This window comes from Oryzias melastigma, linkage group LG15 (genome assembly GCF_002922805.2).
Source record: "Oryzias melastigma strain HK-1 linkage group LG15, ASM292280v2, whole genome shotgun sequence".
NCBI classification, from domain to species: Eukaryota; Metazoa; Chordata; class Actinopteri; order Beloniformes; family Adrianichthyidae; genus Oryzias; species Oryzias melastigma.
The window spans coordinates 7,844,522-7,851,492 of record NC_050526.1 but is presented as its reverse complement, the minus strand read 5'-3'; positions in this window follow the sequence as shown (position 1 = coordinate 7,851,492).

Sequence of the window (6,971 nt, the reverse complement as noted above, 5' to 3'; positions counted from 1 at the left end):
AAAAAAAACCAGAAAAGCACGTTAAGTTGTGTAATAACCTGTTATTTGCATCTTACAGTTGATATCTGCCAGAGAAGATGGAGGGCACTGTGGGACCAGTTTGTCAAACACAAGAGAATACAAAATCTCCTCAGTGTCTCAGCGGGTGATACACAGAAGGACTGGAAATATACAGAAACAATGTCCTTTCTGAACCCACATGTCCAGCCCACGAGGTTTGTCTGTACATTTTTGACTTAATTTAACATTACTGAAAGCAAAATTTTCATTTTGTGTCCTATCTCATTGGAAATGTACATGTTTAGCTCAAGAAGCAACGTACGCCCTGCACCCTCCCAGGAAAGACAGGCAGCAGAAAGCATAGAAGAGGCCCAGCAGGCCCCTCCCTCCCTCCCCTGCAACAGTTTTAACCTCCGGGACTCCTTCCCCTCCCTTTCACAATCTGCTGCGTTGGACAGGGCTGGTCCCGCAGCCCAAGAGAAAAGTCAAACCCGCATCAGACAACCGGAAGCAAGAAGACCACCTCTAGATCTGTTGAGGATAGACTCATTAGTCTTTTAAAGGAACAATCACATGGTCTCAAGAGGTCAAGATGATGACGTCTACCACTTTGCACTAAGCCTAGTGCCCAAACTGGCCAACCTAACCAGGGAACAGCTGTACCACGTAAAGATTGACATTTTGAGGGTCCTACAATGAGTTGAAGTTGTGATGGAGCACACACAGATCCATCACAAAGTTGAAGAAGTAAATGAATGTAGTTTTCCAAACTCTCCGGCCAGGTCAGAGGCAGACAGTAGAGGTGAAACCCCTGATTAGATAAATGTTTGTTCCCCATGTGGCTCAGTGGAGTATCTCGCTGTGGCTAAATGAGCATACCCTGAGGTGAGTGGGGTGATGAAGCAGCTGGCTGTCTGTTAAGATCTTCAATGCCGTTGAAACCCAGACTTCATGCCCCTGGTCCATGTGTCAAGCTGCAGACTCTTCAGAGAAAGTCAACCTCTCCTGCCAAGTGCATTCAATATTGCCATTCCATTTGACTGTAAAGGCTTCATGCATCCATGTCCATTATAAATAACTGCTGCTTTACTAACCGTTTTAGAATCTGAAGAATTCAAGAATTCCCAATTTATGTACTTTTTCTGTTTGTCACCACATAAATCTTCTGGAAGCGTTTTCAGTTTCTTTGTGCCTTAAAGGCCTGGAAAAACAGTCGGAAGGGAGTGTCCTCAAGGTCACTCCCCTTTTCCCCCAACGAGCTGCAAATTCAAGACGAAGCACAAATCATGTCAAAGGGGCAGTGGGAGGGGCAAGGCAGGCGAAGACAGAGCTCCTGAAACGAGGCCAGTCTCAGCTGTTTGCCTGGAGACTTGTGAAGGCAAGGAAGATGTTGATCCGTCTGTGCTGAGAAAAACCATGTGCACCTCTGAATCTCAGCCCTCCACCCCCTTCATCCCACTGTGGCCACATGGGGCTGTGCAGACACGATGTTCTTCAGCCGCTTCCTGAGCGTTACACAACCTGACCTACTTAGTTCAGGTCATTCAGATGAAATCAAGACAGGGGAGAAAACTTTGATCAATGTACTAAAACAAACACTTTATTTAGTTCATTTACCTCCAAATGAAGCTGCATCATTGAGATCAGATATCCAATAAAGGGAAGCAGTGGTAGTGGCTCAAACAGAGCAGTCTAACAGGAGTTAGTCCAGGGGTCTTCAAGCTTTTACAGTAAAAGAACCATTTGGGCTCAATTTCTACTGATCCAAACCTAGAAGGAGCCACATAGTCTCACTTTAGCCTTTAAGAAATTTGGATTTGCATTCATGACCTTCTTTTAAATAAATATGAATTATGTCATTTTTTTAGCATGAACAAAAGCAAAAATATAAAACAACCTAGTATCTCTCAAAATGGGATTTTTTTATGAATTAATTTATATGTTTGAAAAAACGTATTTTATAAAAGCTGCTTGTTCCAAACAGGATCATCTCAGTGCAGCTCTGGACAGCTAGTAACTAATGTTGTTCAGCATAAGATAATATGTGATTTTAACTGATAGAAAATTAAACTTTTTACCAAAGTTTTTCTTTGCATATAAAATCTGTTCATTCTGGAGGTAGAGTTGATCAAACAAGACGTCTTCAGGTCAACATGGATGTAAAAACCTACAGAGTTTATCATCTATATGAACCTCAGACATCACTTTATACATTTAATTAATCTAAATTAAATAAATGCTAATTAAGTAATCCTTTAAAAAAAATGCTATTTTATTTTTCTTTTATTTATTTTTTTGTTCTTTTCCCCTCTTTGTTTATTTGTTTTCTTTAGGTAGTTTTAGTTTGACAGACATCAGGAGCTGCTGACTCTGACGGTCGACATGTCTGGATCAGCAGTCTCTCCGGAGAGCTAAAAGATCCACATGTGGATCTGGAGCTGCAGGTTGCAGACCTCTGAGTTTACCTATGAGTTTCTCTGGTTTACCAAAATCCTGTGTCAAAAATCCTAAAATAAGACTGTGGTCTCCTGCAGAAGGTAAGCAGATGTTCTATGTGAGAGGGAGGTTTGCACAATGACATCAAGTGCTCTGAAAGACTGCTGTGCTTCAAGCTTTATTAGCACTAATCCATTTATTTACACTTGACAAGTGAATGTAACCTTTAAAGTGATTTCCAAGAAGACACCAGTGAGCTGATTAGAGCCATTGAGATCAGGAGTTTTTGATTGAGTGAAATGAAATACAAATAACTTCATTTTGCCACCAATCTTCTTCATTCAGCAGTGAGAGCTAAAGTAAAAATATAAGTAAAAATCAGGAATAAAATGTATTCTGCTGCATTCCATAAAACTATTTCAAAGCAGTTCATGCTAGACGAGCTAGCAGCTCTGAATACAGCCCACTGATCTGTGGCATGATGGTTTCAGTGAAATTAAAATTACAAATACAGGATTCCAGTTTCTACTCAGGGTTAACCCTTTAACACTGGAGCTCCATCATTAGTTACAAATTCAATTTTTATTTGTGTTTATTTACAAGTGTGGTGACAAGGCAGGTTCCTCCCAGAATGTGTATCCTCGGTCTCAGACATCCTTGATTTGTTTTGTAAACTAATATTTTGCCCCAAAAATGTTATGTCCACGTGTTGTGATGCCATACCCATTTTAAGAACAATAATGGGCAGAAATCCCATTTATCCCACCACAATGATACTAAAAGACTTTATTCGGCGGCTTTTAGGAGTTTATTGTCATATTTGCATTTTTCCCTAAATATTTTATGTAAAACAATTACCGCTTTTTGTGTTAAAAAAGAAAAAAAAATCTACGTTTGCTTGACTAATTTAAGATAAAAACGTGATTTATGAAAATGGCTTCATTATGAAAACATTTAATAATGCTCAATTACTACGTATGTGCTCTTTCTACTGCAGATTATTGGGAAGTACAGATTCTGGCTGGATCAGCAGCAGCCTGACAGATGCTGAACCAGCCAGACAGGTGGTAAATGAGCGCCAATGCTGAAGATTTTCAAAATAAAAGAGCCAGACTCAAATGTGGAGAATGTAACATTCATCTGTCCTCGCACAAAAACAACAACTTCTTTACTGCATTTACAGATACACACTCTCTGCATTGAAAGGAGAATTACACCAAGTGTTATGTTTGTGTCTTTTTTAGTTCATGGTAGAGGTTTATTAGTTCTGTCAGTCATTAGAGTGAATATAATAGATAAATAAAAATATCTTCATACTGGAAATAGGAACAGATGTTTTATTTTGTTCATACTGTAAAAGCTGCTTGTTTGCTGATTAGCAACAAATCTACAATTATCTATTTACTATCTAAACATTATTAAATACACAAACAATTTTTAATTAATTTGAAATAAATTCAGTTGTCACAGGGTTAAATCATCAATAAAGCTTCTTTAAGGGTTAGAAAATGCAGCTCAGGTAAAACAAGTGCTGTTATCTTATTAATAATAATAATCATGAAACTGTTTGAAATACATGTTTTGGATCCATTCATTTGGAATGTCTGCTGCTCTCATTTTCCACCCTTTCAAAGACTTTTTCTCATAAATGGTGCACGTTCACAATCATAATGGTGCCCCTATAGTGCTGAAAATACCGTAATTGTCATAACTGACTAGTCTATATTGTTGGTTTTTGATTTTTGAATCTGTTAAAAAATGTTAACATTTTTGTGCCATTTCAGACTAAAAATGTAGATATTTCTCAGTTTATCTCGTCAAGGAGAAGACTGCATGGTGGTGTAGTGGTCAGCACGCCCACCTCACAGTGAGAAGGCTCTAGTTCAAATCCCAGCTGCACCTTTTATGGTGGAGTTTGCATGTTCTTCTTGTCCATGCGTGGCTTTTCTCCAGCTTCCTTCCACAGTCCAAAAGCACGCTTCATGGGTTAATGGTGGAACTAAATTTAAGTGTGCATCCAGGGTATACCCACCCTCCCTCTCAGTAGCTGGGAGAGCTCCAAATGGGACTAAAGCAAGATTAGGAAATGGATGTTTCAACACCTGCTTTCCAGGAGATGAAAGTTATCTGAAAAGTATGGCATTACATTGAAGCCAAAGGGACTTTTGGTCTGTTTCTGAAAACTGCATTACAATCACATGTGGATGTCCTTGCATATAATCAGCAAAGGAATGCTGGATTATTTTTAAACCTCAAGTGTGAAACAGCAGGACAGATCTTTTTGCCAGCCGCGATTCCAGTACTCTATAAAGCCAGCACAAAGTAATCCGGATACATAAGCAGTCAGCAGCATAACAGATTGGCACGATGCTCGAGAGTCCAGTTTTGGAGTTTAAGAGAACAGCTTGAAGGCTAATGAGCCAGTGAAGTGGAGATCCTGTAGAAAAATATGTCATGAGCTGCTCTGCTCTCAGCAACTCGTAGATCTGACTTATTCCCACTTTTTACTTATTTCCACTTTCTTGGTGTGTTTGGATTGATGAAGCAGAATAAACCTGTTAGGAATCACATCACATCATTACATCAAACTCATGTAAATCCTTCAGTCACGAAGTCTTCTATTGCATAAATTAACTGAAAGTTTTGTAGAACAGGCCAAAACCATCCGGTCATTTATCACTGCGTGGCAGGATGAGGTCACATTTGTGACAGAAATGACCATGTGACAGAAATGTATTAAAAAGAAGCATGTTCGCAGAGTTTCTTGCACGTGTCTTCTGTGCACTCACCAGAGGATGTAACCTGATTTTCAGAGGACAACAGGAAGTCCAGTGATACACTCGGCAGGAAGCCTGTCAATCTATGAAACCATCACTGCAGCGCTTGAGCGGAGCTACAGGAAGTGTACCATGCTTACATCAACATAGCATGAATATTTGAAAATGCTACCAGTCCACCAAGAGCAATATCCATAATCAAGACTTTGAAATGAATCAGACTCGATGTGTTGTGAGATGCCCCTCCCTTCCCTGTGTTATTGCTCTTCCTATTTGCTGCCATGCTGCTTCAGTTCAGCGCCGCAGAAACAATATCAGGTGAAGCCGATGCTCGAGTACAGGGAGGGGTCTCTCCCTTCACGCTGAAAGCAGTCGTGGAGTGATTCACTAAATGAGATCCTGAAGTGACAGCCTGCAGTGAAACATCCACAGCTCCCCCAGAAGGTCACCTGCAAGAGAAAATCCAATCTGAACCTGCAGGACAGTAAAGAAGGAAAAGGCCTTCAGCATCAACCAAACATGGCTGCACTGGGGAAGCCTCTGAGAGAAGGAGAAAAAAGCAGATTCATGGATTCTGCTTGGTTTCATTTATACCTGTCAGTGTTTCTGCTGTGGACTCATCTGATCTCCACATGCTAACAGTGGCCCGATCCGAATACTCCCCTTCTCCCTCTCCCTTAGCCCTCCCCCTTGATTTGGAGTGGCAGTTGAAGTCGACGTCGTGTCCGGAATTATTACTTTTTAAGTTTCACACTCCAAACAGAGGGGTCCAAAGTCCGCTATCAAGAGAGTAAACCACGTTGTGCGAAGAAGCTCTTTTCTCCCCTTTGGTGCGCTCTGAAGCGCAGATGTTTATATTTAAATGTAAATAATGACTTTATGTTGTAGTGTGACCTTCTTAAAGTTATAAAACCGCTGTTGTTATGGATATTAAACCGCTGGAAGCGCCGTGCTAATGCTAGCGGACTGGCGAAGTTGATGATGTCAAAGTCACGTCTGAAATATTAGACACTATTTTTTCATCACCCTCCGTTTGGAGCAAGCACGGAGGGATAAACGAAGGGGGGGGGCTAAGGGAGAGGGAGAAGGGGAGTATTCGGATCGGGCCAGTGAGTAGTGCTCAATGGGATTCAGCACCAACTTCAAAATGATTCACTACTAAACTCTAAAAATTAGATAAAAGAGGAGAAATAATCCACTTCTACGATCTGTCATGAGCACCGAGCTTGTGTTTCAGTCGTTGACTGTACCTGAGAACTGGACTGAGTGAGTGTGAGGTCCGCCATAGAAAATGGTTTACTTCCAGCTCCAGCAAAAGTCAATTGAGTCGCCATTTTTTCTTGGTACGGACAGAACTGGTCTGAGTCAACAGTTCTAAGGAAACCACTCTGTCCAATCAGGGGTGAGCTTGTTGGAAGGCCACACCTCTTTCACTTGAAAGCAAGCTGAAGAAAAACTGTTTATGTGTGAATTCCCTCCCTAATCCCTACAGCGCCTTGGATTTTAAAAACAATTTGAACACGATGCTCACTACTTTTCTTTTGTTTTTTAAAATCAATTCAATTCAGTTTTATTTATATATTACAAAATCACAAAGAATATTTGCCTCTTTGGGCTTCATGTAGGTAACTTTACAGATGCAGAAAATTAGTCATAAAATATGAAAAACTAGCTAAAGACTAAACAGACTACATAAACTGGTTATCCCTGCCCTTAGACCCTCCCTCTCGGTAAGGAAAAACTCCTAAAAATCCTGAG